An 8671-nucleotide genomic window follows, 5' to 3' on the forward strand; every position below is an offset into this window, starting at 1 on the left:
TTGGGATGGATACTTTGGGTGGAACAATGTCAAACAATGTCCCCTGTATGTTGTCTAGGTGTTGTCTTCGTATACCTAGTGTCAGAAAGTCAGCAATAACTTGAGCTCTTGATATCATATCACCAAAAAAAAATTATTCAAATCAATCAAGTTCTCTATCAGAGAGTGAACTAGGGAGAGAGAGAGGAGAGAGAAGACTGCAGAAGAGAGAAAAGAAGAGTGACAAGAAGAGAGAAATACTAGATTTGGAGAGAGAAAGACAAGAAAGAGGGAGAAGCCATAGAAGCTGTGAGCAAGATGGGAGAGAAGGACTGTAATTGTATTAATGTGTCAAAAGATATGAAAAATTACATGTCCTCTCCTTTTATACCAATGTTAGTGTGACATGGCATAATATCAATATTATTTACACTAAATCCTTATTCCCAACTTCTTGCAATCCATCCCTTCCCAAAAGTTTTTGTCCTCAAAAACAAACCTGGAAGACTAGAAAAAGATGGATATAACATAGTACTACTCTATTTTTACAGCTTTATAAATGAAAATGAATGAAGTATGACCAACTATATGGATTGAGATTGAAGAACAAGAGTAGGCCTCAGCTATATACATGATCTTGAGTACTTCAAAAGTATATGGAGAAAAGTAAACAGCTTACTGTGTAAACAGACCTTGCTGGACCAAATCTGCCATAACTTCTAGTAGAAGTGTCCAAATGAGGTATACCAAATATCTAAACAAAGCTCTTGAAGAGTACTTTAAGCCCATGTAGATAGCTTAATTCTGAAAATTAGGTATGATAAAAAAATTTCTAAAACAGCGTGCTGTCCTGATCCTATCTGCATCATCGCTAGCTCCATAATCAATAGGCTTTAGCCAACCACCAATGTATCCCTTAAGAAAGGAAACTCATCCAATATAGAATTAGGCCTCCAAGAAGCTTCCTCAGGTGGTAAACCTCTCCATTTGATCAAATATTCCACGATAGAACGAGATCAAAGCTTCTTCTCACACTGACCTATAACAGCCTCTGGGATATATTGAATAAGAACTTCTTCATCAATAGGTGGCAGCTCATCAGCTATATCCATTGGATTACCATAAAAGGGCTTGAGCTGACCAACATGGAAGACATTATGAATCTTTATGGAAGAGGAAAGCTCTAATCTGTATGCCAAATCTCCAATTCGCTTAAGGATCCGATAAGGGCCATAAAACCTGTGGGCAAGCTTATTACTAGATCCATCTTTTAATGTAGAGTACTTGGACTTGGGCACCTTCAGTAAGACTAACTCTCCTTCTTGAAACTCTAAAGGTCGCCTCTTCTCATCAGCATACATCTTCATTTGGTCTTGAGCCTTTCTAAGATTCATCTTACATTGCTGAATAAGGGTCTCCATTCTTTCTAACTCTTCTTTCCCATGAGGATTGATCCTTTCATTAAAAATGACTGTGGGTAAGGGCACCTTGTAACCATACAAAGCCTTAAAGGGTGAAACTTTGATACTAGCATGGGTAGAATTGTTATAAGCAAACTCAGCCAAGTGTAGCCAAGAATCCCATGAAGTTTGGACATCATAGCAAAAATGGCGAAGATAAGTCTCCAACCATTTATTGACTCTTTCTGTCTACCCATCAGTTTAGGGATGATAGGCCATAGATGGAGCCAATTTAGTACCCATAGATGTAAATACCGCCTGCCAAAAGTTACTCATAAACTTTGAGTCTCTATCATGAACAATCACGTGCGGTTCCACCTAGTCTAAAAATCTACTCCATAAACTAACTGGCCACTTAAGAAACAGTAAACTGAATCTTGGTTGGAATAAAATGGGCTACCTTGGTGAATCTATCTACCACCACATATATACTATTCCATCCCTTCTTGGAAGTAGGCAAGCTAGTAATGAAATCCATAGCAATATGAGTCCATTTACCTGTAGGAATATGTAATGGCTATAACAAACCTCCTGGCTTATGGGTGTTGTCCTTATTCTGCTGACAAGGCATACACTTCATAACAAAGTCCTTGATATCTTTCCACAGTCCTTTCCAATAGAAACTTTTGCTGATCTTGTCATAGGTCTTAAAAACTCCTAAATGTCTAGCTAGAGGCGAAGAATATAGTTCCTCCATAATTTTCTACATAAAAGAAGAGGTAGAAGGAATAACAATCTTGTCTTTCAACCAAATAATGCCATTTTTGAACTGGTAATGTGAGTTTTCTTCCATAAGACCTTGCTGTAATTTCTAAAAAATATGGCCGAATTCTTCATCCAAAAGATAAGCCTCTTGTAATTATTCAATCCAATCATTATGCAATTCTGTCATAGCTGAAACTTTGCAAGCCCACATATGAGAAAGAGAATCAGCCACTATATTATCTTTGCCCCTTCTATGAGTGATGTCAAAATCATAATTCTATAATGTAGCTACCCAACAACGTTGCTTTGGAGTAAGATTGGATTGAGTAAGGAAATACTTAAGTACCCTGTGATCACTGTGTACTCTGAATCGGCTGTCATACAAGTAATGGTGCCATTTCTTAATTGCATGCAAGATAGCCAACATCTCCAGGTCATAAACATTCATGGCCATTTCTTTATCTGTAAGCTTACGACTCTCAAAGGCAATCACTCCATGCTCCTATAGCAAAACAGCCCCAATGCCACGGCCACTAGCATCACACTGTATAGTAAATTCTTTGGAAAAGTCCGGGCATACTAAGATAGAAGCAGAGGTAAGGAGTTCCTTTAACTGGTTGAAGCTGTATCTGCAAGAAAATCCCAAAAGAAAGCGTCCTTCTTCAACCTATCAATCAAAGGAGTTGCAATGGCTGCATAATGCTTAATGAATCAGCGATAAAATGAAGATAAACCAAGGAATTCTCTAAGAGAGGTAGTAGTAGTAGGTGTTGGCCAATCTTTTATACATTGCACCTTCTTGGGATCAGCTTGTATTCCTTTTTCACTGACAATATGTCCCAAGTATTCCACTTCAATCTGCATGAAAGAACACTTCTTCTCCTTAGCAAAAAGCTTGTGATGTCTCAATATATCAAAAACCCTCCTCATATGTGCCAAGTGATCCTGTAAAGTCTTGTTGTAGATCAGAATGTTATCAAAGAGCACCAAGACAAACTAAAAGAGGAAAGGCTATAAAATCTTATTCATCAGGCTTTGTAAGGTAGGTGGAGCATTTGTAAGCCCAAATGGCATCACTAAGAAATGATAGAGCCCACGATCAGTCCTGAAAGCAGTCTTGACTTCAGTACCCTCTCACATGCGAATCTAATGATACCCTAACCTCAAATCAATCTTCGTAAAAAATTGAGTCCCCCTTAAGCTCATTAAGCAAATCATCAATCCTAAGTATCAGATACATGTTCTTCACTGTGATCTTATTAAGATCCCTGTAGTCAATGCACATTCTGAAAGATCCATCTTTCTTTTTGACTAACAGGATTAGAGATGCATAAGGTGAAGAACTTGGTTCAATGAATCCCATCTCAAGAAGTTCCTTGATTTTCTTGGCTACTTCCTCTCATTCACACTTTGATAATCTGTAAGGTGGCTTATTGATTGTCTTTGAGTTAGGCTCCAAATCAATGGGATGATCTACTGCTCTCTTGGGAGGCAATGAAGTAGGTATCTCAAACAAATCTCTATACTCCTCAAGAAGAGCTGTCAAGGCTAGATGGTTCGCTGAATTATTGGGCCGATCTTGCATTTCTTTATTCAAATGCAAAACAAATATTTGTGAGTGCCTCTTGTACTCCCTTTTGAGTTGTTGAATGGTAATAAGCTGAAAATCTGATCTACTAGGAATTCCCTGTAAATGGATAAGCTATCCATTGAAGATAAACTCCATATACAACTATGAGAAATCCATAGTGATCCTGCCTAAGTCTATAGGCCCCATTTCCAAAGTGATCAAGTTTACTTTTGCTTCAAAATTTTCAACCAACTGTAAAGAAACCTGTGGGTATATATGTGTGTTAATTTCCTCTTCACCATTTGCCACTTGAACTCTAATGGGCTATTGTAAATCTGTGGGAATACAATTCAGCTTGTCCATGATGGAGTTATTCACAAAACAATGAGTACTGCCACTGTCTATCAAAATGAACATTGGCTTTCCATATATGTTTCCCTTCATACGAAGTGTATTAGGGCTCTTAGATCCTATCCAAGCATCCATAGAAATAGAACAATTAGTGGCAGCAAGCGGCTCATAACAAGTCCCCCCTGGATCAAACGGAACACTTCCACCTGGATCAAAAGGAAAAGAGTCAGCTGGATCATAGAAATACTCTTGCCCAACTTCTTCCTCAAGATCTTCATTTTCAGCATTAAGTGCAATTGCATTAGCTTCATCCATATCATCTTCAAAATCCTCAAAAACTAACATACTCTGAAGCTTGGGTTTGACATTTTTGTATACATAATTTGAGGCATGATCAGGTGTATAATTTTCCCCACACTTGAAACATAAGCCTTTCTCCTCTCTTTCTTTATAAAGATCCATAGGAATAGATTTAGGATTCGTGTTGACTGAAATGGATTTAAGCTTGTTGTCCCCTTGTTTGAAGTCAACTCTTGGACTGTTTGCTATCCTGAAATTACTTTGAGGTCTAGAAGCATTGAATGGATGATAAGTTGGTAACCGTAAGCTCCCATTTGGCACATGATTGCTGCTATAAGTGTTACCAACTTGCCCTTGCTTAAAAACAGTCCTTGGCTATCCAAAACCAGGCTGAAATGAACATTCTCTTCTATACTTTCTTCCATAGTGCTCCGCAAGCTCAATAGCCTTAAAGAGGAAAGTAGGATTTTGTGCCATGACAACAGCTGATAAAGATGGCTCTAAACTATAACATATACTTGTGGAGCTTAGCCTCATCGCTGATGCTTTCCACATACATGGTTAGGTTGAGGAATTGGTTAGTGTACTCTCTTACACTTAGGCCTCTTTGTTCCAAACCATACCATCTCCGTGCCAATTTCTCTTTTTCAAGAGGGGAGACAAATACTTCAGCCACCATAAGTGCCTTGAAAGCTTCCCAATTCTCTACAAGTATGTTTTATTTTTTAATATACATCCACCAAGTATGGGCAAATACCTCCAAATTCAAGGAAGCAAAATGAATCTTCATGTCATCAGTTTTAGCGAATATGTCAAAGTAGTATTCCATCTTAGAGATCCACTCCTCTAAATCAGATGGTGAAGATGATTGACCATTAAATTTAGCTAGAACAATCTTGTCCTTTAGCTCTCTTTCATGAAATGATTGCTATCCCAAAATAGGTTGATCATGAATACCATGTATGGAACCCCAAATTGAGACAGAAATCTCCCAACAGGTGGCTGAGAACCACTATGTAATCTTCCTGTTGGTAGAGAACCCCTAGGAATTTGAGTATTCAGCCCAAAAGCTTGAGAATTGGCTCCATTCAAACTGCCTAAATAGTCATCATGCCGTTGTGAAGCCTCTCCTACTTCATAGTGGCTATTTGGGATACCTCTTCTTCCAATAATCCCATGTCCATGACCATTTTGGATAGATGGCCGAAGTGGGACTGAAGGCTCACTGTTTGAATAAGCTTTCTCCTTAGCTTCTTTTGATCCCATTTGCATTTGCATCCATTGGGAGAATTGTGCCATTAGTTGAGCATTAGATTCCACCAATTATCAATAGAAGCCTTTTTTTGAGTTGTTGAATCCACCAACTTCTCAATGGAAGACTTCGTTTGATCAGTAGACAAAACCATTTGCTCCATTCTTGATAATATGGCCTCATGTCGTTCCCTATGTCTTTGTTCATGGACGCACAAGGTATTATTGAGTATACTAACTTCTCCTTTTTGTTGAGGCTCTTCAAGGCTCACTTGAGGTGAATTATCCAACATGGAATCCCTGATTTGTTGAGCATAATCTTCCTGGACCTTATTTTTACCCTTATGTCCTGCCATAATAGTGCAGTCCTACAATACCCCCTGTCAGAAAAATGACTATAACTTTTGCTAGCAAACTCCGATTTCAAAACTTTTTAGTTCAAAACGAAGCCAAGAATGCCCTCTTCAAGATGAGCTATAGCATGCTATAACAAATTTAGGACAAAAAATTTTGTAGCTCAATTTTTGAGTCTAAATTGTCCAGGCCTACACCCTATCTAAACCTGTAAGTGCCCTGTTTTGACCCTGTAAGGCAAGATAGTAACCCCAAATGGTTACCAAACCCTGTAGAAGGCTGGGTAGGACCTGTGGGTACCCTATAGTACTTGCACATGTACTTCAGTAATGAAGGGTGTACTTATAACCACCTGTAAATACCATGTAGTGCCCTGTAAATTCCTTGTTTTACCCTATTTTGAACCTGTAGGTACTTGAGCCTTTGGAAAGTCTTCAATCTTCAATTCTCCACTCGTTGTACCTATGTGAGGGATAAAACGGTATGACAAGCTCCCTACACAAGCTCCGAATCACCAAGAAGTGGGCAAAGTTCCCCCCGGGTCGATTGGTTGCACCCCTTCGAGATCTTTGATAGTGAGGGAGGGTCACCTCTCTTTTGTCCCACTATCTCCCCCAGCATCCACCTTTTTCCTCGATGGGTATATCAACATGGCAGTAGCTTGCTAAACTAATCAATCACTATGAGATGCATTTCTAAAATATTCATTCAACCTTTCATGAGATGCAATTGAATGGAATCTTAAAAGTTTGGATAGGGGAAGGGTCTTACCAATGCAATTCAGTGACTCACTGATTGCTTTAGTACTTACCCTTGTACAATATTTTAGCTTGGGAAAAAGAATTCAACCAAAAGGAATCAAGGTTATGCATCAAGCTTGACAAATGATATCTATGATGAAGTAATGATTGAATCAAGACTAAAATTCAATGGAATTGGTTGAAATTAATGAAAAGTAACACTAATCTCTGATCTATTGATCAATTCAGTGAATTAGTTGATTAATAATCTCCCCATCAACAAGTGGAAAAGCAATAGCAAAAAGTCTTCAACAAAATCACTATTCACATTAGATCAACCTATGGCTCTTGCTCTACCATTTAACCAACAAATACCAAAATCTTTGTGATCGATGACACATGCAAAACATTTGATACACACCTTATCTATCTATCATACAAGAATAATGAACTTTTTTAATATGTGAAATAGGATGATATGAATCATCACCAATCTCTACACACTTAAACTTTCTAAATCATGCATCTCTCCAAATCATTTAGCATGGCTAGTCATATGAATAGATGTACCTAAATCAACATACCATATATCATCACATGCTTCCTTTCCTATAACAACATTCATCATATGTTACATAACAAAAATGCTTTTTTTAATCATCATTCTGTCTTGAAGTTTATGCATAATTTCCTTGCTACAATTTGCCACACAAATGTCATTCTTCTTGACAAAACATTCTTAACAAAACAATGGGCTACAATATGACTTGTTCTTCCACAACAATGGCAGACAATACCAAAATTACTAGAACCTCTATTCTACCATCCATCTCTTCTACTAGAGCTCCTTTGTCTCTAGAGTTACTTATGACCTTATGAAATTTGGATGTCAACAAGCTATTGACTTAACTTCTTTTGTTGCTTTTCACTAGCACCCACACCCTCTTAAAGAGGATCTACAATATCCCCTTCTTAAACTTGAGTAAAATGCTTGGACCTATTCATAACTTCTTTCATATGATTTGCCTTGGATATTGATCTCTCCAATGATCATAAGAGAGATTAACTCATCAAAATCTAGAAACATCTTTTGTACACACGCAAAAGTAACAAAATATCTCTAGTAGGTCTTCTCATTATTAAGGCCACCCAAGGTAGATGAAATGAAATCATCATCATTAGACATTGCATTAATAGCTGCTAAGGAATTTGCAATGCTTCCCGCCTTCAAAACATACTCATTTACATACATCTTCCCTTTCTTTAAAGTATTCGCTTGCTTGAGTTGAATCTTTTGTGCATTTGTATTTTTTGAAAACATATCATCGAAGGTTGTCTAAGCTACATGTGAATTTTTTGCATTTTCAATATACGCCAATATAGTATTATTAATGACTATAGATAACCAATACATTACCATATTGTCTTTTACATTCCATTCTTTTCACAAATTCTTCTACATTCACAAAATCACTTAGCTCTAGTTCCTTGTTTTCACTTGAAACAAACTCGTAGAGGCCTTTTCCAATAAGGAAGTTTACCACAAAGAACTTCCATGATGGGTAGTTGTTCTTATCTATTTTCTCAATAATTAGATTTCCACCACTCTTAGCCATTATGACACAACTCAGTACCAAATAGCAAGCACAAATTTTGCAACCCTTCACAAGATGTGTATAGTAATGAGTTGAGGAGCATTTTTCACTCTGATTGCTCAATAATAAATACAATGTGCAATATATTTGTAAATAAACCTTGTGATTACATTTTACAAACACATCAAAACTTCCAAATTTGAAATTTGTAGCTTGTGCACCTCAAAACGGCTCGCACAACCAAAATTACATCATGTCCTGAAACTATTGTCCACAACCCTACAAAGCTAAAGCAAGGACCGAAACAACCTCAAATGGCCAAAAAACACATCGAGATAGTTCTAAGGGACTAATTTGTAAAATAAA

This window comes from Lygodium microphyllum, chromosome 23, assembly GCF_053477565.2.
Source record: "Lygodium microphyllum isolate KBCC chromosome 23, Lygodium_microphyllum_v1.1.10, whole genome shotgun sequence".
Taxonomy (NCBI): Eukaryota; Viridiplantae; Streptophyta; class Polypodiopsida; order Schizaeales; family Lygodiaceae; genus Lygodium; species Lygodium microphyllum.